The sequence below is a fragment of the Pseudorca crassidens genome, chromosome 7, assembly GCF_039906515.1.
Source record: "Pseudorca crassidens isolate mPseCra1 chromosome 7, mPseCra1.hap1, whole genome shotgun sequence".
In the NCBI taxonomy this organism is placed as follows: domain Eukaryota; kingdom Metazoa; phylum Chordata; class Mammalia; order Artiodactyla; family Delphinidae; genus Pseudorca; species Pseudorca crassidens.
In genome coordinates, this window is record NC_090302.1 from 64,974,922 (window position 1) to 64,998,519 (window position 23,598).

The window sequence follows — 23,598 nt, forward strand, 5'->3', positions numbered from 1 at the left end:
CAACAAAATACTAGCAAACAGAATCCAACAACACATTAAAAGAATCATATACCATGATCAAGTGGGATTTATCCCAGGGTTGCAAGTATTCTTCTATATACTCAAATCAATCAAAGTGGTAAACCATATTAACAAATTGAAGAATAAAAACCATATGATCATCTCAATAGATGCAGAAAAAGCTTTTGAAAAAATTTAACACCGATTTATGATAAAAACTCTCCGGAAAGTGGGCAGAGAGGGAACCTACCTCAACATAATAAAGGCCATATATGACAACCCACAGCAAACATCATTCTCAATGGTGAAAAACTGAAAGCATTTCCTCTAAGATCAGGAACAAGACAAGGATGTCCTCTCTCTCCACTATTATTCAACATAGTTTTGGAAGTCCTAGCAATGGCAATCGGAGATGAAAAATAAATAAAAGAAATCCAAATTGGAAAAGAAGTAAACTGTCACTGTTTGCAGATGACATGATACTATACATAGAGAATCCTAAAGATGCCACCTGAAAACTATTAATCAGTGAATTTGGTAAAGTTGCAAGATAAAAAATTAATGTACAGAAATCTCTTGCATTCTTATACACTAATAATGAAAAATCTGAAAGAGAAATCAAGGAAACACTCCCATTTACCACTGCAGCAAAACAGAATAAAATACCAGGAATAAGCCTATGTAGGGATACAAAAGAACTTTATGCACAAAACTGTAAGACACTGCTGAAAGAAATTAAAGATGATACAAACAGAGAGACATACCTTGTTCCTGGATTGGAAGAATCAATATTGTGAAAATGCCTATACTACCCAGAGCTATCTACAGATTCAGAGCAATCCCTATCAAATTACCAATGGCATTTTTTACAGAATTAGAACAAAATATCTTTAAATTTGTGTGGAGACAGAAAAGACCCCGAATAGCCAAGGCAGTCTTGAGGGACAAAAACCGAGCTGGAGAAATCAGACTCCCTTACTTCAGACAATACTACAAAGCTACAGTCATCAAGACAATATGGTACTGGCATAAAAATAGAAATATAGGTCAATGGAATAGGATAGAAAGCCCTGAGATAAATCCACGCACCTATGGTCAACTAATCTATGACAGAGGAGGCAAGGATATACAATGGAGAAAAGACAGCCTCTTCAATAAGTGATGCTGGGAAAACTGGACAGCTGCATGTAAAAGAAAGAAATTAGAACACTCCCTAACACCATACACAAAAATAAACTCAAAATGATTAGAGACCTAAATGTAAGACTGGACACTGTGAAACTCTTAGAGGAAAACGTAGGAAGAACACTGTTTCACATAAATCACAGCAAGACCTTTTTTGACCCACCTCCTAGAAGTAAAAACAAAAATAAACAAATGGGACCTAATGAAACTTAAAAGCTTTTGCAAAGCAAAGGAAACTACAAACAAGACGAAAAGACAGCCCTCAGAATGGGAGAAAATATTTGCAAACGATTCAGTGGACAAAGATTAATTTCCAAAATATATAAACAGCTCATGCAGCTCGATATTAAAAAAACAAACAACCCAATCCATAAATGGGCAGAAGACCTCAATAGACATTTCTCCAAAGAAGACAGACAGATGGCAAGAAGCACATGAAAAGCTGCTCAACATCACTAATTATTAGAGAAATGCAAATCAAAACTACAATGAGATATCATCTCACACTGGTCAGAATGGCCATCATCAAAAAATCTACAAACGATAAATGCTGGAGAGGGTGTGTAGAAAAGGGAACCCTCTTGCACTGTTGGTGGGAATGTAAATTGATACAGTCACTATGGAGAACAGTATGGAGGTTCCTTAAAAAACTAAAACTAGAATTACCATATGACCCAGCAATCCCACTACTGGGCATATACCCAGACCACCATAATTCAAAAAGACACATGCAATCCTACGTTCATTGCAGCACTATTTACAATAGCCAGGTCATGGAAGCAACCTAAATGTCCATCAACAGACGAATGGATAAAGATGTGGTACATATATACAATGGAATATTACTCAGACATAAAAAGGAGTGAAATTGGGTCATTTGTAGAGACGTGGATGGATCTAGAGACTGTCATACAGCGTGAAGTAAGTGAGAAAGAGAAAAACAAATATCGTATATTAACGCATATATGTGGAACCTAGAAAAGTGGTACAGATGAACTGATTTGCAGGTCAGAAATTGAGACAGACATAGAGAACAAATGTATGGGCACCAAGGGGAGTTAATGGCAGGGTGTGGTGCTGGTGGTGGTGTGATGAATTGGGAGAGTGGGATTGACATATATACACTAATATGTATAAAATGGATAACTAGTAAGAACCTGCTGTATAAAAATATAAGTAAAATAAAATTCAAAAAAAAGTTGTGTTAGTTCTTTATATATTTTGAATATTAACCCCTTATCTGATATATGGCTTGTAAAAATTTCCTCCAAGTCTGTAGGCAGCCATTGCATTTTGTTAATTATTTATTTTGCAGTGCAGAAGCTTTTGAGTTTGATGTATTCCCAGTTGTTGATTTTTATTTGTATTGATTTTGCTTTTGATGTCATATCCAAAATATCGTTGGCAAGACCAATATATTTGGGCTTCTTCTCTGTGTTTTCTTTAGGAGTGTTATGGTATTAGGTCTTATGTTTACGTTTTTGATCCATTTTGAGTTAATTTTTATGAATAGTGTGAGAAAGGGGTCTAATTTTATTGTTCTGCATGTATTTCTCCAGTTTTCCCAGCACCATTTGTTGAAGAGACTATCTTTTCCCCATTGAAGAGACTATCTTTTCCCCATTGGGTTCTTGGTTCCCTTGTTGAATATTATTAGCTGACCATAAAGGCCGTGTTTTAATTCTGGACTCTCTATTCTGTTCCATTGGTCTAGTTGTCTATTTTGGTGCCAATGCCACATTGTTTTTTATTACTATGGCTTGCTGATGCTATGATCTTATATATCGCAGTATATAAGGAAATCCCAAAGAGTGAATCAAAACATTGTTGTAATTAATTGATGATTTTAGTAAAGTAGCAGGTTACAAAATCAACTTATAGAAATCTGTGGCATTCCTTTACATTAATGAGGAAGCATTGGAATAAGAAATAAAGAAAACTATCCCATTCACAATAGCATCAAAAACAATAAAATATTTAGGAATAAATTTACCAGAAAAGTAAAAGATCTGGAAGATGAAAACTGCAAGACTATGCTGAAAGCAATTGAGGAAAATACAAAGGGAAAGGCATCCCTTCTTCATGGATCACAAGAATTAATATTGTTAAAATGACCATACCACCCAAAGCCATCTAGAGATTCTACACAATCCCCATCAAAATACCAAAGGAATTCTTCACAGAAATAAAAGAAACAATCCTAAAATTTGTGTGGAAACACAAAAGACCCCGAGTAGCAAAAGCAATCCTGAGAAAAAAGAACAAAATTGGAGGTATCACAATTCCTGATTTCAAACTATCCTATCAGTGTTTTGAACTCACTTCCTTTATCCTAAATCTGCAGAAAGGCATAGCAATTCACTTTCTCAAGTAAGGGAATCAATTATGACAAATGCTAATGTTTTAGGAGATCTCACCGAAGACTTTTCTCTGAAGAATGTGTAACATCCTGGCTTTGATCCCTGTATATGCAAACTAAAAGTATCATTTTCATTATCCCTGAAAGTACATTAATATTGTATATTGGCATATTGTCTATATTATTTATTTACAATATTTGAATTTTCATAAAATGTAATTGGATACACAGCAGCAATTCATTTGGGTTTATATTTGGTAAACTGATATTATAATGTATATTACAGGACCTATAAATTTTATTTTAGGAAATTTTCCTATGATTAATTCAATTTCTCTGCTCTTTTCCCCAAAGCTGCAATGCAAATAAAGATATTTTCATTTTACCTCACTTAATTTTCAAAAATTGTGTTGATAAGGACACGAGAGGCAAAAATCCACAGTTTTGCATAGGATTGTGGGTTGTAGAGGATATTTAATGTCAGATGAACATAGCCACTAATAGATGCCATCTGCTGGAAAACAAATGACTTATCTATAGAGCCCTGTGTTTAGTGTCTGGTTACTGTAAAGAAGTGTAAAAGACAGGTAGTTAAATAAAAAACAATTTTTGGATTTTAATTGCTTTTATTTGAAAAAATGTAAAGTATTATAATTTGCAAGATATTTGGATGTGTAAGCTTTTAAAACAATTCCCTGGCGGTCCAGTGGTTAAGACTTAGCCTTCCAATGTGGAGCGTGTGGATTTGATCCCTGGTTGGGGAACTAAGATCCCACGTGCCTCAGGGCCAAAAAACCAAAACATAAAACAGAAGCAACATTGTAACAAATTCAATAAAGACTTAAAAAAATGGTCCACATAAAAAAAAATCTTTAAAAAAACCAAAACAATTAGTGGAAATGCTATTAGGTAATGAAACTTGTAGAATAGGAAGCTTGTTTTTTAGCAGGTTTTTAGCATTAGTTAAAATGTGCTAGCCACATGGTTTGGTAATTCTTGAATTTAAATACTTTGGAGCCATCATATAAATATATCTCAAGCATATATGCCTACTGAAGGATCGGGGCTGAGTGCCATGTTACACTGCCTTACTAACTTTGCTTTTGTAATCTTACTATTTATATTCTTATTTCTTTTCTACCTGAAAAAGATGAAATTACTGGAACAAGAACTTCCTCTCTAGAACTAAAGATTTTTCTTTGTCAGTTAAGTATGGCTAACCCTTGATGTGATGTTTGTTGTAAACACTTTTGGTTTATGTGACATTTTAGTAAAAACAAGTGAGTTTAGAATGGAGAACAAAAATCAAAGAAATTCAGGTTCATCATAATATATTGCATTTTATTCCTCTTACATCACCGTGTTAAGAGTACATTTGGCAAGAAATCTGAGTTAATCATAAAAGTGTTATTAGATGTTGAACTTTTTTTCTTTTAAATTGAATTCCAAAAATATTCAGAGATAAAGTGCAGCTTGTTTATATTGTTGATGGTGATAGGGATACATGCCTGCCTGAAATGATTCACAGGGAATTAGACACAATCTGGTACACACTGTGTTTTGATGGACTGTGAGTAGGTGTGACTGGGTGATTCTAATGAAATATAGGAAAGTCCTCTGACTACTTTTTTTTTTTTTTCGGTACGCGGGCCTCTCACTGTTGTGGCCTCTCCCGTTGCGGAGCACAGGCTCCGGACACGCAGGCTCAGTGGCCATGGCTCACAGGCCCAGCCGCTCCGCGGCATGTGGGATCTTCCCGGACTGGGGCACGAATCTGTGTCCCCTGCATCGGCAGGCGGACTCTCACCCACTGTGCCACCGGGGAAGGCACCTCTGACTACTTTTTAAATAATTGCTTTAGCCTGAGCTTTAGCCGCTGAGCCTGCGCGTCCGGAGCCTGTGCTCCCCAACGGGAGAGGCCACAACAGTGAGAGGCCCGCATAACGCAAAAAAAAAAAATAAAAAATAATTGCTTTAGAAGTTGTTTTTCTTTTAATTAAAAAAATTTTTTTAATTTGTTTATTTTATTTAATTTTGGCTGTGTTGGGTCTTCGTTGCTGCGTGCTGGCTTTCTCTAGTTGCAGCGAGCAGAGGCTACTCTTTGTTGCGGTGCACGGGCTTCTCATTGCAGTGACTTCTCTTATTGTGGAGCACATGCCCTAGGCGTGCAGGCTTCAGTAGTTGTGGCACGCGGGCTCAGTGGTTGCGGCTCACAGGCTCTGGAGTGCAGGCTCAGTAGTTGTGGCACCCGGGCTTAGTCGCTCCGCTGCATGTGGGATCTTCCCGGACCAGGGCTTGAACCTGTGTCCCCTGCATTGGCAGGCGGATTCTCAACCACTGCACCACCAGGGAAGCCCCTGTTTTTCTTAATAATAATGCTATCAATTGAATTTTTGTAATGCTTGATCGATTTTTCAACGCTTTTCACACTTTTCCTTGCCTCCTCTTACTTGATCCCCACAACAACCATGTGAGAGGTAACTTAAACATCATTTCTATTTTACAAATGCGGAAAATAAGGTTCAGAGAACTGGTACCACTCGTTTGTGTAGCGAGGAAGTTCTAGAGTCAGAATTAGAATGGAGATAACAGATGTGAAATGTTTAGCACCTTGCTTGGCGTTTAGGAATTACAAAGTGAATGTTACATGCTGTTTAAATATATTATCATCATCCTTATCTTCCAGTCCTTTTTGCATTATACTACAGCACTGTTTCTTTTAGAAACATGCTATTTTTGTGTATGAAGTAATATCTGAAAGCAGGTATAGTGACAACTCAGTTTCATATTTCTTGAACTCACTTTTCCGAGTGAATCTTGCTTAACTGGTGATGAAACATGATAATGTATGAAAGAGCTAACCAGTGCCATGCTGTCAGTCATTCAAAAATGGTAGTTCCCTATCTCTTATTTTTCTCAGACTTCTTTTTTTCTGAGAGACTGAATTTTTAGTATACTGTATTGCAAAATTACTACTGTAGGTAAGAATAGCAAAATAATTTTTATATAATATAGTTAATACTAATTAAATAAATACATGTTATATATATATCAGATATATAGAACACTGTGTCTCATGCTGTGATACTAACAAAGAGGTATAATACTTAGTTATTTTCTCAAAAAGTGTCAAATTTAGTTGGGGAGGCATTATAGAAACACATGAAAAATTAAATAATATAAGGTTTATCACAAGGCTGTATGTAATTAATTGCCAAAAGAATGCTATCAACTCAGAATTGAAGGTGGTCAAAGTTTGAAGGCTTCCTGGAGGAGACTAGAGCCACCTGGGCCCTGTTATCAGGATCTGCAAGCCCAGAAGGAAGGGAGACATCAGACAGATCAGAACTTAGAGGTCATGCTAACTTTCCAACAGTCTGAGATAATATCTTTTAACAATCAGTAAATCAAGCCTCTTGCCTGTATTGACAATTTATTCTCAGTCTAATGATAAGGAGAACTCTTTTCTTTTGAGAGAAAGAAAATTATCTCTTTGGATAATTTTATAACTTGTACTGCCTTAGAAACTAGAGTACACACAGGCATGTACCATTTTCGACACATACTGCAATATTTTTGATGTGCTAAACTTACAAAATGTGAAGATAGTGTTTTTAAGTTAAGTGAGTAGCCATTATGGGGCTTGAGTATATATATGAAGACCAGATAATGGAATTTCTGGGTCACATGGTAACTCTATATTTAACTTTTTGAAGAACTGCCAAACTGTTTTCAAAAGCTTCTGCACCATTTCAACATCTCCACAGGCAGCGTATGAAGGCTCCAGTTTCTCCACAAAATGTGCTTTATTTTTTAACAGAGAAACATTTACGTTGTAGGAAAAGCTGGCAAATTTATGTTTATTATATTTTAAAATATTACCATTGCATAAAAAGACAAGATATGAAACGTATAAAAGACTTTTAAAATGTAGTCCTTTGATATCTATTTGTCACTGACTGTCCAGTTTGCAGTTTGTCTTTTTGCCAACATAAAGAATAAGAAATCAGCAAGTGAAAGTGATAAAAAAGAATTTTACTCCCTAGGGAAGTTTCTAGTTTCTGGCCCAAAGTCTCAAAGTTCACGGGTTGCTGAAAGCCAGTAACGTATCCCTTAAGGCTCCTGTGTTTCAGGAAGTAAGTGCATGATTCATTAAAGAAAGAAACTGTCCTCTCCCCCTCATTTTGGGTGCACTTTGAATCTAAAAGTCAAGGAAAACTAATAAAATTAGACAGTATTTTTGACATGCCAAAAAAAGTCTGTGTAAAAGGTATAAATTTTATAGTTTCAGGTTGTTAAAATTTTTAAAGAATTTTTTTGGGGGGATTTGTGAATATTATTTTTGAAATTAAACACACTAAGGAGCAGATTATACCAGTACTAGGAATGCTTTTGTCCCATTTGAAAGTGATGTTCCTTATGTTTGTTTGAAAAATATTGGTCTTCAGTCTTCTCTGGTAAAGAACATAGGTTTTCTTTTTTAAGGAATACTTGCTCTTATAGCTGTTTCTAGCCTTACCATCAAACAAGCTTTGTTCTTCAAGAATAATTCACAGTAAATAATGCAATGACTCTGAAAGTCTCTCTGGAATATCAGAATTAATTTAAAACAGAATTCTGACATGTTGATAAGTTCCAAATTATATTTGGAAATCATATCTTTTTTGGATTATATTTTTCTTCTCTTTACATTTGTAAAACTTTTTATTCATTGGGTATTTACTCAGTGCTTATTATAGGCAAAGCACTGTGCTAAGCATCAGGGAACATTTTATAAAGGATTATTTAATTCACTTAATATTTATAAAATACCCATAGCATATAGAGCATTGTGACAGGTACTGTAGTAAATAATTCCTGGCCTCTAGGAACTAGCACTCTATTGTATTTGAGGGAGAGTAGATATATACACATGAAATAAGTTAAGTAGCAGTGCAGGAATTAAGTGCCTGAGTGGTTTAATTATGTTCAGAGAAGGTCGAAGTCAGCATGAATGGGAATGTTAGTAATAGGTGTCATGGAATAGATGGGCCCTGAAATGGGCTCAGGAAATTGTTAGAATTTGAATAGTGTTAGGGGAATTGAAAGGAAAGGACCTGATGGTGCTAGAGACCATGGATAAATTGTGAAAAGTCACAATGGTGGTGAGGTTCCTGTCTGGATAGCAAAGGAGCAGATCATCTCCTTTTTCAAGTTGAGGATCCTAGGAGAAAGTGAAGTCTTTACAGGAGAAGGCATGTGGGCGTGTTGTGACCTGAGGAGAGACCTTGGTTCAGTAAAGAGTTTCAGCAATAGGATTGGATTGACACAGTCCGACATGTAACTAGCATTGCTTGCTGATGGCTTTGATTTAGGGATGGAGAGGATCAGGTGAAAGAAGGAGGAATTAAGACTTACTAAAAAGTTTTTGACTGGAACAATTGGGTGGATGTTGGTTCAATGTACTCGTAAAGAGGACTATTATAAACACCTTTAGGAGGAAAAACAGCAGTACTTGAGATGGTTATGAGGTATCTAGGGGGAGATGCCTAGTGGGCAGTCAAATCTGTAATTCTGGATTTCAGTGGATCTGCCAGGAATGCAGAAATGTAATTGTTAAGAAAGAATCCAAACTCTCAGTATTTATTAGCATTAATATTAGTGTGGTTTTCTTAATCTCATATTTGTCAATAAGAGCTTTAAAAATTTAAGTACTTAATTTCATTATTTTAAAATCTTTATTTCAAATATCCCACTCTGCTAATCCTAGTTATTTAATTGAATGTTGTCCTGGTTGATTTTTTTTTGATAACCGTTAATACTTGGTATCTTGATTATATAAACCAAGAATGATTTAGGACAACAGATGGTTGTTAGACAAAGTCTTTGAGAGATTGTTTATTTTTATTTATATACAGACTTCACATATATTCTTTTTTAATAATTTCTTTTTTAAAAAAATCAAGCTAACATTGATTTATAACATTATATAAATTTCATGTGTACATTTTAATTCGACTTCTGAATACACTATAGCATGCCCACCACCAAAAGTCTGGTTTCCATATATCACCATACAGTTGACCCTCTTTAACCATTTTGCCCTTCCCTGACCCTTTCCCTCTGTAACCACTACTCTGTTCTCTGTGTCTACATGTTTGTTTTTGTTTGGTTTGTTTTTTTTCATTTATTTTGTTTTTGTTTGTTTGTGTTTTATATTCCACATATGAGTGAATTGATAGGGTATTTGTCTTTCTCTCTCTGGCTCATTTCACTTAGCATAATACCTTCAAGGTCCACCTGTGTTGAAAATGGCAAGATTTCATCTTTTTTATGGCTTAATAGTGTCCCATTGCTTGTATATACCACATCTTCTTTATCCATTCATCTGTTGATGGGCAGTGAGGTTGTTTCCATATCTCGGCTCTTGTAAATAATGCTGCAGTGAACATAGGGGTGCATATATGGATGGTTAGGCTACACTCAAGATGCCTGTTCTCTTGCTCTCTGTACATCCTCTGCTAGACCAGTCTCTGCCTCACTCACATGACTATCCAGTTGTCTTAATTATAAGGCTTAATTAGCTCCTGGTAACTGATGAGCCCACCTGACATCAATTCCCCCTATAAATGGTAGCCTCCTTCTCCCCTGAGTAGTAAAGACTGTTGTCATGTCCTGCCCAGCATCTGCCCCACATGGTGGGGTGTAGCCCCATGACCCTTTGTGTAAGATGCCCCTGTCCAATAAATCACTACTCTCTGTCACTGTCTCTGCGCTCTTTCTTCAGTGTCAAGGCTTGGCAACTCCAAGACTTGCAGGCCTGCAGAGTTCAGTGCAATAATATATCTTTTCAAATTAGTGTTTTCATATTTGGATAAATTTGGAGAAGTGGAACAGCTGGATCATATGGTAGTAAATTAAGTATATACTTAATTTTTTGAGCAGTCTCCATACTGTTTTCTACAGTGGCTGCACCAGTTTACGTTCCCACCAATAGTGCACAAGTGTTCCCTTTTCTCCACTTCTCACCAATACTTATTTGTTGTCTTTTTGATAATTAGCCATTCTAATGCACATGAGATTGAGACTGAGGGTAGTCATCAGTTAGATCCATTAAACTGTAACTTGCTTAATAAGTAATGAACTGTAACCTGCCTTCACTGATCAAGCTTGCTTTAATTGTTCTGTAAGCATCAGGAAGCCTAAAAAATGTTTGCCTGAGTTGTTTTTCAGGAACTTGGAGTCAGCTGTGTCCAGTTAGAGTTTGATCTGGTGAGGACTGGTGGGATCACCAACCCTCCAGATGGGCATGCATGAATGTACAATCAGTGACCTTTTGACGTCAGAAGGCCCAAAACTCCACCTACAGAACGTGCATCCCGAGGAGAAGCATGTAGCTTACTTGCGCCTGTGCAGAATGATGATACCTCACGTTTTTCTTGTCTCCAATTACTTTCCCCACACTCCCTATACCTCAGCTTTACCCAGAAGTATCCCAGCCCCTTCATCTTTGGGGAGGTGGATTTGAGATTTGTTCTCCCGTCTCTTTGCTTGGCTGCCTCGTGAATAAACCCTTCCTCTGCTGCAAGTCTTTGTCTCAGCGTTTGGCTTGCTGCGCCTTAGACAAATGGACCTGGTTTGGTAACAAGATAATATTTCATTGCTGTTTTAACTTGCGTTTTTCTAATAATTGGTGATGTTGAACACCTTTTCATGTGCCTGTTGGCTGTCTTTATTTCTTCTTGGGGAAAAATGATCCTCTGCCCACTTTTTAATTGAGTTGTTTGTTGTTGTTGAGTTGTATGAGTTATGTTATGGATATTGGCGGCTTATAGATACATGATTTGCAAATGTCTTCTCCCATTTGGTATGTTGTCCTTTTGTTTTGTTGGTTTCTTTTGCTGTGCAGAAGCTTTTTAGTTTGATGTAGTCCCATTTGTGTATTTTGTTTTCATTTCCCTTGCCTTAGGAGACATATCTAGAATGATATTGCTAAAGCTGATGAGAGCATACTGCTGCCTATGTTTTTTTCTAGGATTTTTATGGTTTCAGTTCTTACATTCAAGTCTTAATCCATTTTGAGTTAACTTTTTTGTATATGGTGTAAGATAGTGATCTAGTTTCATTCTTTTGCATGTGGCTGTCCAGTTTTCCCAACACCATTTATTGAAGAGACTGTCCTTTATCCATTGTATGTTCTTTACTCCTTTAATATAAATTAATTGTCCATATATGTGAGAGTTTATATCTGGACTTTCAGTTCTGTTCCATTGATCTGTCTGTTTTTCTGCCAATACCATGCTGTCTTGTTTAGTATAGCTTTGTAGTATAATATGAAATAAGGGAATGTGATACCTTGAACTTTTTTTTTCCCTCGGGATTGCTTTGGCTATTATTGGTTCCATACAAATTTTAGCATTTTTTTGGTCTATTTTTGTGAAAAATATTATTGAGTTTTTTTTTTTTTTTTACGGTGTGTGGGCCTCTCACTGTTGTGGCCTCTCCTGTTGCGGAGCACAGGCTTGGGACGCTCAGGCTCAGCGGCCATGGCGCACGGGCCAAGCCGCTCCATGGCATGTGGGATCTTCCCGGACCGGGGCATGAACCCTTGTCCCCTGCATCAGCAGGCGGACTCTCAACCACTGCGCCACCAGGGAAGCCCTATTATTGAGATTTTGATAGAGATTGCACTGAATCTGTAGATTGCTTTAGGTAATATGGACATTTTAACAGTTGTAATTCTTCCAATCTATGAACACAGAATATCTTTCTATTTCTTCATGTCTTCAGTTTTTTCAACAGTGTCTTATAGTTTTCGGTCTACAGGTCTTTCACCTCCTTGGTTGAACTTATTCCTAGGTATTTTATTCTTTTTGTTGTGATTGTAAATGTGATTTTTTTAAAATTTCACTTTCTGCTAGTTTGTTGTTAGTGTATAGAAACACAAAACAGATTTTTGTATACTGATTTTGTACCCTGCAACTTGACTGTATTCATTTATTATTTTTAATAGCTTTTTGGTGGCAACGTTAGGATTTTCTATATATAAAATACTATCATCAGCAGACAGGGACAGTTTTACTTCTTCTTTTCCAATTTGGGTGTCTTTTATTTCTTTTTCATGCCTAATTGCTCTGGCTAGGACTTCTAATACCAAGTAGAATATGAGTGGTGAGAGTGGGCATCCTTGTTTTGTTCCTGATCTTAGAGGGATAGCTTTTAATTTTTCATCATTGAGTATGATGCTAGTGGGTTTGTCATAAATAGCCTTTCTTATGTTACGGTACCTTACTTCTATACCCATTTTATTGAGAGCTTTTATTATAAATAGGTGTTGAATCTTGTCAAATGCCTTTTCTGCATCTGTTGAGATAATCATGTGATTTTTATCCTTTGTTTTGTTAATGTGGTATATCATGTTGATTGATTTGCAGATACTGAACAATCCTTGCATTCCTGGAATAAATCCCACTATCATGGTGTATGATCCTTTTAATGTACTGTTGTATTTGGTTTGCTAATGTTTTTTTTTTGGGCCATGCTGTGTGGCTTGTGGGATCTTAGTTCCCCAACCAGGGATTGAACCCGGGCCCTCGGCAATAAAAGCTTGGAGTCCTAACTGACCACCAGGGAATTCAAAATTGCTACTATTTTGTTGAGGACTTTTCTGTTTATGTTCATTAAAGATATTGGCATATAATTTTATTTTTTTGTCTTGTGCTTGTCTGGGTTTGGTATCAAGATAATGTTGGCCTTATAAAATGCATTAGCAAGTGTTCTCTCCTCTTCAATTTTTTGGAAGATTTTGAGAATGATAGGTATTGAATCATTTTTGAATATTTGGTAGAATTTACCACTTCATACATATTCTTAGTCTTATTTTTATTCTTTTAGCAATTTGTGAATAGCATCTCCTTCTTACAATACAAATTATATGATGAGTCTCATGAAATCATTCATAGTGGTAGTAATTAATATTAACTAGCACTTTAAAATAAATAACCAATATAAATCATCAAAATTTGGGAGCCAAAAAATGACATGAGGATCTTTAAAATTGCTTTATTACATCACTACTGCTTTTACCAGGTAGCCTAAAATGAAAACTGGCTGTGTAAGTCAAGAATCTCAATTCGGTTTTCCAAAAATTCCAGTGTGCTCCTGTTTTTCCTCTATATATAGAGAAGTAGGGTATTTTTTGTAATATATTCCTGATTTTTATCCATTTCTAGCCATGTTTTAATTACTCTCTTATCCTCATCCCAGGACTATCTGTTTCTGGCTGTCTCTCTGCAATGCTTTAACTTTAACCTGGTGCTCTGTGGAAGTGGAACAGCTATATAGAGTAGAGGAATCTATCATGCAGTAAAATTAAATCTTTTTGCAATAGGTTTACTTTACTTTTATCTCTCCTTCCACAATCCATTTGATTTTGACCAGTGACTGAATTTTTTTGAAATATTTAAAATAACATTAGAATATATACTTTTTTACAGTTTTTTTTTTTTTTTTTGGTCAAAAAAGTGATATTTGTTAAAAACCGACTTCTGCCTGAGACTTTGATATCTGTAAAAGTGTGAATAGGCAGCCACCTAGAACCCGAATGATTAGGTTCATTTTTTTTCTTTTTAACATCTTTTTTGGAGTATAACTGCTTTACAATGGTGTGTTAGTTTCTGCTTTATAACAAAGTGAATGAGTTATACATATACCTGTGTCCCCATATCTCTTCCCTCTTGTGTCACCCTCCCTCCCACCCTCCCTATCCCACCCCTCTAGGTAGTCACAAGGCACCAAGCTGATCTCCCTGTGCTACGCAGCTGCTTCCCACTAGCTATCTGTTTTACGTTTGGTAGTATATATATGTCCATGCCACTCTCTCTTTGTCCCAGCTTACCCTTCCCCCTCCCCGTATCCTCAAGTCCATTCTCTAGTAGTCTGTGTCTTTATTCCCGACTTGCCCCTAGGTTCTTCATGACCTTTATTTTTAGATGCCATACCTATGTGTTAGCATATGGTATTTGTTTTTCTCTTTCTGACTTACTTCACTCTGTATGACAGACTAGGTCCATCCACCTCACTACAAATAACTCAATTTCGTTTCTTTTTATGGCTGAGTAATATTCCATTGTATATATGTACCACATCTTCTTTATCGATTCATCTGTTGATGGACACTTAGGTTGCTTCCATGTCCTGGCTATTGTAAATAGAGCTGCAGTGAACGTTGTGGTACCTGACTCTTTATGAATTATGGTTTTCTCAGGGTATATGCCCAGTAGTGGTATTGCTGGGTCATATGGTAGTTCTATTTTTAGTTTTTTAAGGAACCTCCATACTGTCCTCCTTAGTGGCTGTATCAGTTTACATTCCCACCAAAAGTGCAAGAGGGTTCCCTTTTCTCCACACCCTCTCCAGCATTTATTGTTTGTAGATTTTTTGATGATGGCCATTCTGACCAGTGTGAGATGATATCTCATTGTAGTTTTGATTTGCATTTCTCTAATGATTAATGATGTTGAGCATTCTTTCATGTGTTTGCTGGCAATCTTTATGTCTTCTTTGGTGAAATGTCTATTTAGGTCTTCTGCCCATTTTTGGATTGGGTTGTTTGTTTTTTTGATATTGAGCAGCATGAGCTGCTTGTAAATTTTGGAGATTAATCCTTGTCAGTTGCTTCATTTGCAAATATTTTCTCTCATTCTGAGTGTTGTCCTTTTGTCTTGTTTATGGTTTCCTTTGCTGTGCAAAAGCTTTTAAGTATCATTAGGTCCCATTTGTTTATTTTTGTTTTTATTTCCATTTCTCTAGGAGGTGGATCAAAAAGGATCTTGCTGTGATTTATGTCAAAGAGTGTTCTGCCTATGTTTTCCTCTTAGGGTTTGGTAGTGTCTGGCCTTACATTTAGGTCTTTAATCCATTTTGAGTTTATTTTTGTGTATGGTGTTAGGGAGTGTTCTAATTCCATTCTTTTACATGTGGCTGTCCAGTTTTCCCAGGACCACTTATTGAAGAGGGTGGCTTTTCTCCGCTGTATATTCTTGCCTCCTTTATCAAAGATAAGGTGACCATATGTGTGTGGGTTTAACTCTGGGCTGCCTATCCGGTTCCATTGATCTATATTTCTGTTTTTGTGCCAGTACCATACTGTCTTGATTACTGTAGCTTTGTAGTATAGTTTGAAGTCAGGGAGCCTGATTCCTCCAGCTCCATTTTTCTTTATCAAGATTGCTTTGGCTATTTGGGGTCTTTTGTGTTTCCATACAAATTGTGAAATTTTTTGTTCTAGTTCTGTGAAAAATACCATTGGTAGTTTGATAGGGATTGCACTGAATCTGTAGATTGCTTTTTGTAGTATAGTCATTTTCACAATGTTGATTGTTCCAATCCAAGAACATGGTATATCTCTCCATCTATTTGTATCATCTTTAATTTCTTTCATCAGTGTCTTATAATTTTCTGCATAAATATCTTTTGTCTCCTTAGGTAGGTTTATTCCTAGATATTTTTTTCTTTTGTTGCAATGGTAAATGGGAGAATTTTCTTAATTTCACTGTCAGATTTTTCATCATTAGTGTATAGGAATGCAAGAGATTTCTGTGCATTAATTTTGTATCCTGATACTTTACCAAATTCATTGATTAACTCTAGCATCCTTAGGATTCTCTATGTATAGTATCATGTCATCTGAAAACATTGACAGCTTTACTTCTTCTTTTCTGATTTGGATTCCTTTTATTTCTTTTTCTTTTCTGGTTGCTGTGGCTAAAACTTCCAAAACTATTGTTGAATAATAGTGGTGAGAGTGGGCAACCTTGTCTTGTTCCTGATCTTAGTGGAAATGGTTTCGGTTTTTCACCATTAAGGACATTGTTGGCTGTGGGTTTGTCATATATGGCCTTTATTATGTTGAGGTAAGTTCCCTCTATGCCTACTTTCTCGTGGGTTTTTATCATAATTGGGTGTTGAATTTTGTCCAAAGCTTTCCTTGCATCTATTGAGATGATCATATGGTTTTTCTCCTTCAATTGGTTAATGTGGTGTTATCACATTGATTGATTTGCGTATATTGAAGAATCCTTGAATCCCTGGGATAAACCCCACTTGAACATGGTTTATGATCCTTATAATGTGCTGTTGAATTCTGTTTGCTAGTCTTTTGTTGAGGAATTTTGCATCTATCTTCATCAGAGATATTGGCCTGTAGTTTTCTTTCTTTGTGACATCTTTGTCTGTTTTTGGTATCAGGGTGATGGTGACCTCGTAGAATGAGTTTGGGAGTGTTCCTCCCTCTGCTATATTTTGTAAGAGTTTGAGAAGCATAGGTGTTATCTCTTCTCCAAATGTTTGATAGAATTCGCCTGTGAAGCCACCTGGTCCTGGGCTTTTGTTTGTTGGAAGATTTTTAATCACAGTTTCAATTTCAGTGCTTGTGATTGGTCTGTTCATATTTTCTGTTTCTTCCTGATTCAGTCTTGGCAGGTTGTGCATTTCTAAGAATTTGTCCATTTCTTCCAAGTTGTCCATTTTACTGGCATATAGTTGCTTGTAGTAATCTCTCATGATCCTTTGTATTTCTGCAGTGTCAGTTGTTACTTCTCCTTTTTCATTTCTAATTCTATTGATTTGAGTCTTCTCCCTTTTTTTCTTGATGAGTCTGGCTAATGGTTTATCAATTTTGTTTATCTTTTCAAAGAACCAGCTTTTAGTTTTATTGATCTTTGCTGTCATTTCCTTCATTTCTTTTTCCTTTATTTCTGATCTGATCTTTATGATTTCTTTCCTTCTGCTAACTTTGGGTTTTTTTTGTTCTTCTTTCTCTAATTGCTTTTGGTGTAAGGTTAGTTTGTTTACTTGAGGTGTTCTTGTTTCTTAAGGTAGGATTGTATTGCTATAAACTTCCCTCTTAGATCTGCTTTTGCTGTATCCCATAGGTTTGGGTCATCATGTTTTCCTTGTCATTTGTTTCTAGGTATTTTTTGATTTCCTCTGTGATCTCTTGGTTATTAAGTAGTGTATTGTTTAGCCTCCATGTGTTTGTATTTTTTACAGTTTTTTACCTGTAATTGATATGTAGTCTCATAGCGTTGTGGTCAGAAAAGATACTTGATCCTATTTCAAGTTTTTAAATTTACCAAGGCTTGATTTGTGACCCAAGATATGATCTATCCTGGAGAATGTTCCATGAGCACTTGAGAAAAATGTGTATTCTGTTGTTTTGGATGGAATGTCCTATAAATATCAATTAAGTCCATTTTGTTTAAAGTATCATTTAAAGCTTGTGTTTCCTTATTTATTTTCATTTTGGATGATCTGTCCATTGATGAAAGTGGGGTGTTAGTGTCCCCTACTATGTTTGTGTTACTGTCGATTTCCCCTTTTATGGCTGTTAGTATTTGCCTTATGTATTGTGGTGCTCCTATGTTGGGTGCATAAATATTTACAATTGTTATATCTTCTTCTTGGATTGATCCCTTGATCATTCTGTAGTGTCCTTCTTTGTCTCTTGTAATATTCTTTGTTTTAAAGTCTCTTTTGTCTGATATGAGAATTGCTACTCCAGCTTTGTTTTGATTTCCATTTGCATGGAATATCTTTTTCCATCCCCTCACTTTCAGTCTGTATGTGTCCCTAGGTCTGAAGTGGGTCTCTTGTAGACAGCATATATATGGGTCTTGTTTTTGTATCCATTCAGCCAGTCTATGTCTTTTGGTTGGAGCATTTAATCCATTTACATTTAAGGTAATTATCCATATGTATGTTCATATTACCATTATCTTAATTTTTTTTTGTTTGTTATCGTAGGTCTTTTCCTTCTCTTGTGTTTCCTGCATGGAGAAGTCCCCTTAGCATTTGTTGTAAAGCTGGTTTGGTGGTGCTGAATTCTCTTAACTTTTGCTAGTCTGTAAAGGTTTTAATTGCTCTGTCAAATCTGAATGAGATCCTTGCTGGGTAGAGTAATCTTGGTTGTAGGTTTTTCTCCTTCATTACTTTAAATATGTCCTGCCACTCCCTTCTGGCTTGCAGAGTTTCTGCTGAAAGATCAGCTATTAACCTTATGGGGATTCCCTTGTATGTTATTTGTTGTTTTTCCCTTGCTGTTTTTAATATTTTTTCTTTGTATTTAATTTTTGATAGTTTGATTAATACGTGTCTTGGCATGCTTCTTGGATTATCCTGTATGGGACTCTCTGCACTTCCTGGACTTTATTGACTATTTCCTTTCCCATATTAGGGAAGTTTTCAACTATAATCTGTTCAAATATTTTCTCAGTCTCTTTCTTTTTCTCTTCTTCTTCTGGGACCCCTATAATTCGAATGTGGTGTGTTTAGTGTTGTCCCAGAGGTCTCTAAGTCTGTCCTCAATTCTTGTCATTCTTTTTTCTTTTTTCTGCTCTGCAGCAGTTATTTCCACTATTTTATCTTCCAGGTCACTTATCCATTCTTCTGCCTCAGTTATTCTGCTATTGATCCCTTCTAGAGAATTTTTAATTTCATTTATTGTGTTGTTCATCACTGTTTGTTTGCCCTTTAGTTCTTCTAGGTCCTTGTTAAATGTTCCTTGTATGCTCTCCATTCTGTTTCCAAGATTTTGGATCATCTTTACTATCATTATTCTGAATTCTTTTTCATGTAGACTGCCTATTTCTTCTTCGTTTGTTAGGTCTGGTGGGTTTTTGCCTTGCTCCTTCATCTGCTATGTGTTTCTCTTTCTTCTCATTTTGCTTAGCTTACTGTGTTCGGGGTCTCCTTTTCTCAGGCTGCAGGTTCGTAGTTCTCGTTGTTTTTGGTGTCTGTCCCCAGTGGCTAAGGTTGGTTTAATTGGTTGTGTAGGCTTCCTGTTGGAGGGGACTAGTGCCTGTGTTCTGGTGGATGAGGCTGCATCTTGTCTTTCTGGTGGGCAGGTCCACGTCTGGTGGTGTGTTTTGGGGTGTCTGTGAACTTATTATGATTTTAGGCAGCCTCTCTGCTAATGGGTGGGGTTGTGTTCCTGTCTTGCTAGTTGTTTGGCATAGGGTGTCCAGCACTGTAGCTTGCTGATTGTTGAGTGGAGCTGGGTCTTGGCGTTGAGATGGAGATCTCTGGGAGATTTTTGCCGTTTGATATTACGTGGAGCTGGGAGGTCTGTTGCGGACCCGTGTCCTGAACTTGGCTCTCCCACCTCAGAGGCACAGCCCTGATGCCTGTCTGGGGCACCAAGAGCCTGTCATCCACATGGCTCAGAATAAAAGGGAGAAAAAAAAGAAAGAAAGAAAGAAAGAAGAAGATAAAATAAAATAAAATAATGTTATTAAGATAAAAAATATAAAATAATTATTTAAAAAGTTTTTAAGTATTAAAAAAGGAAAGAAAGAAGACAGCAACCAAATCAGAAAAGAAATCCACGAATGATAACAAGTGCTAACAACTATACTAAAAAACAAACAAACAAACAAAAACCGGACAGACAGAACCCTAGGAAAAATGGTAAAAGCAAAGCTATACAGACAAAATGACACACAGAAGCATACACATATACACTCACAAAAAGAGAAAAAGGGAAAAAAAAAATATATATATATCGTTGTTCCCAAAGTCCACCTCCTCAGTTTGGGATAATTCATTGTCTGTTCAGGTATTCCACAGATGCAGGGTGCATCAAGCTGATTGTGGAGATTTAATCCACTGCTCCTGAGGCCGCTGGTAGAGATTTCCCTTTCTCTTCTTTGTTCGCACAGCTCCCGGGGTTCAGCTTTGGTTTTGGCCCCGACTCTTTGTGTAGGTTGCCTGAGGGCGTCTGTTTTTTGCTTAGACAGGACGGGGTTAAAGGAGCCGCAGGTTCGGGGGCTGTAGCTCACTCAGGCCGGGGGGAGGGAGGGGTACGGATGCGGGGCGAGCCTGCGGCGGCAGAAGCCGGCATGACGTTGCACCAGCCTGAGGCGCGCCGTGCGTTCTCCTGGGGGAGTTGTCCCTGGATCACGGGACCCTGGAAGTGGCAGGCTGCACAGGCTCCCGGGAAGGGGAGGTGTGGAGAGTGACCTGTGCTTGCTCACAGGCTTCTTGGTAGCGGCAGCAACGGCCTTAGCGTCTCATGTGCGTCCCTGGGGTCTGCGCTGATAGCCGCGGCTCGCGCCGGTCTCTGGAGCTCCTTTAAGCAGCGCTCTTAATCCCCTCTCCTCGGGCACCAGGAAACAGAGAGGGAAGAAAAAGTCTCTTGCCTCTTCGGCAGCTCCAGACTTTTTCCCGGACTCCCTCCCGGCTAGCTGTGGCGCGCTAGCCTCCTTCAGGCTGTGTTCACCCCGCCAATCCCAGTCCTCTCCCTGGGATCCGACGGAAGCCGGAGCCTCAGCTCGCAGCCCCGCCCACTCCGGCGGGTGAGCAGACCAGCCTCTCGGGCTTTTGAGTGCTGGTCGACACCGATCCTCTGTGTGGGAATCTCTCCACTTTGCCCTCTGCACCCCTGTTGCTGTGCTCTCCTCCACGGCTCCGAAGCTTCCCCCGCTCCGCCCCCCACAGTGTCCGCCCGCGAAGGGGCTTTCTAGTGTTGGAAACCTTTCCTCCTTCACAGCTCCCTCCCACTGGTGCAGGTCCCGTCCCTATCCTTTTGTCTCTGTTTATTCCTTTTTCTTTTGCCCTACCCATGTACGTGGGGAGTTTCTTGCCTTTTGGGAGGTCTGAGGTCTTCTGCCAGCGTTCAGTAGGTGTTCTGTAGGAGTTGTTCCGCATATAGATGTGTTTCTGATGTATTTGTGGGGAGGAAGGTGATCTCCACGTCTTACTCTTCCGCCATCTTGAAGGTCCTCTGCACAAGACTCTTAGATAGCCTCATCCTCCAAAGGGCAGACACAGAAGCAAGGAGAACTACTGTTGTGCAGACTGTGCCCGGGGAGAAATTCCAATGGCAGGTATTGGTGACATATCCTCTTCTTTAGCAGGTGGCAGCCTGGCAACTTGTGGTTGTAGGTAGGTGGCCTCAGTTCCTTCCCACTGGATCTCTCCTTAGGGCTGCTTGAGTGTCCTCATGACATGGCAGCTGGCTTAACCCAGGATGAGTGATCTTGGGTAGCTGGTTTTCCTTAGTTAACAATCATCTTTTGATGTTCCCCATTACCTGCGCCAGTCCCCTCCGCTGTCCGGTCCCCCCTGGTACTTTAGCTCAGGGAGGAAGGAGCTCAGAGGGACTTGGCTGAATAAGGGGCTTGAGAGCCTAGGGATGAGTTTTAAGCCGCTTTACCCGCAGTCAGGAGGAGGGACGCTGACGCTCCAGCCGGACCCCGCGCCTCCCTTTCGCCGTTTCCCCTCAGGATGCTCAGGTCCACCCTGATTAGGTTCATTTTTATTTCCATTACTTAGGTATGACCAGTGCATCTCTTTTATCCTAGATTTTCTATAATTTTCCTTTTTCTCTCTAAATGAACTGGTGGAGTTGATTTTGGAGAGAATATGGAATTAAACTTCGTAATTTCCATTTGCTCCCTCTACTCCCTGCAACTCTGCTGCTATCCCGGGCAGTCTTTATTAATGTTTCCAATTTTCCCATCCATTTACTAAAGCTTAGCAACTGTCCCAAGTTTTTATGGTTTCTCATAGCTTTCTGGGTAAAGTTTAAATTCTTTAGCTTAATCATTTATTATCTACAGATTTGTCAAATTTCCATCATTTTCCTCTTCAGACATTCTGAATTATTTGTACTTCCTTAGAACACATTACTCTGTTTTCTGGCTCTTCCTTTGCTATATGCTAGTCTTCCTGCTTTTTCTAGCTGTAACTTGTGTCAGTTTTCCCTTTTCATAAAGGCTGTTGTACATCTGCTTCTAAGCCGTCTACTTGGCTCTCAGAGTTTCTTCCATCTTCCAGCTGCTCCCAGTGGAACACCATGACCTTTACTAGTGGTCTTTATATGGAGCTCTGGGGCACAGGCCCATTGATAAACTACTGCTGCCACAACTTGGCTATCAGTAGAGATGTGGTTGGAGCAAGCTACAATTCCCTTATTTCCCCATTCCTTTATTTCTCACAGTACCACCACAGGTACGGCTGGATCAGACTTCAGAGAATAGTTGGAGTAAATAAAGGAAATTAAAGTATAGCAGAGAAACATTTAAAACCAAGACTAAATCCAATTTCCCTCCTGCCCAAGGGAAAGCATTCAAGAAGTTGAATCCATCAGAGAGTGGCCTCTTGTATACTTCCTTTACTCGTTTGTATTCCGGGCTGTACTTCTGAGTGCCTCCTTCTACTCACCGTGCACCTTTGGGAACCTCATCCCCTAGCCTCAGGACTGGTTTTGGTCCGGGGGTTACTTTCCTCAGCCATGTGTTTCGACAAGTTTGAATCCTTTTGGCTACTTCCTGTCAACATTGTCCATGGTAGGCTTTGACACCCAAATCTTGCAGAGTAGTTAAGAGTTTGTATGATTTTCTCTAAGTCTGAACACCTTTGAAGTCTTCCTGCCAATTTAAATTTTGGAAATGCCTCTGATTGTTCTAGTTGTTCGTGGATAACTCTTGAATCAGACACTGTAAATCTTTCCCAAGGACCATTGTTAAATTTCAGACGGAGTGTGACCTGAACCAATAATACAAAGAGAAATGTTTTCCTTAATGCCCCCAAAAGGATTCTCTCATAATGAAGATACTACTTCACTTTATATAGAGCATGATTTTTCTCTGTCTCTGACTGACCCCTTTATTCAAATTGAACTCCCTTGGCCTGTTTTAAAAAGAACGAAGTCCGTGGACAAGCCAGGGCAGCTTATTTGGTTAAGTAAAGATTCAGCTAAAGCTGTTAAATCACCATGGACTAGATTAGATTAAATTTTATTACAAGGGTAGCTATTGGCTAGCCTCCTTATTGGTGGAGTTGAGATTTTTTTGTTGTTGTTCTTTCTATTACACATCTCACTCCCACTTGTCCTTTGCCATATTCCTCCAAAAGCTGGTCAACGTCATTTGGTATAAACATCCTTTTGTGCATCTCTGGCAATCTAGCATAGCTCCATCACAGCATTATACCACAATCATTGATTTATTTGTCTGTTTTCCTAGCGTGTGGAATTTAGTGAGCAATCAGGAAATGTTTATCGAATGATAAAT

The 23,598-nt window shown here is 38.1% G+C and overlaps 1 protein-coding gene across 10 annotated transcripts in view; it reads left to right on the top strand.

The window, feature by feature from the left end:
* The window catches only part of CCDC171 (coiled-coil domain containing 171), a 358,867-nt gene that overhangs the window by 159,487 nt on the left and 175,782 nt on the right, over nt 1-23,598 (top strand). The window lies entirely within an intron of this gene.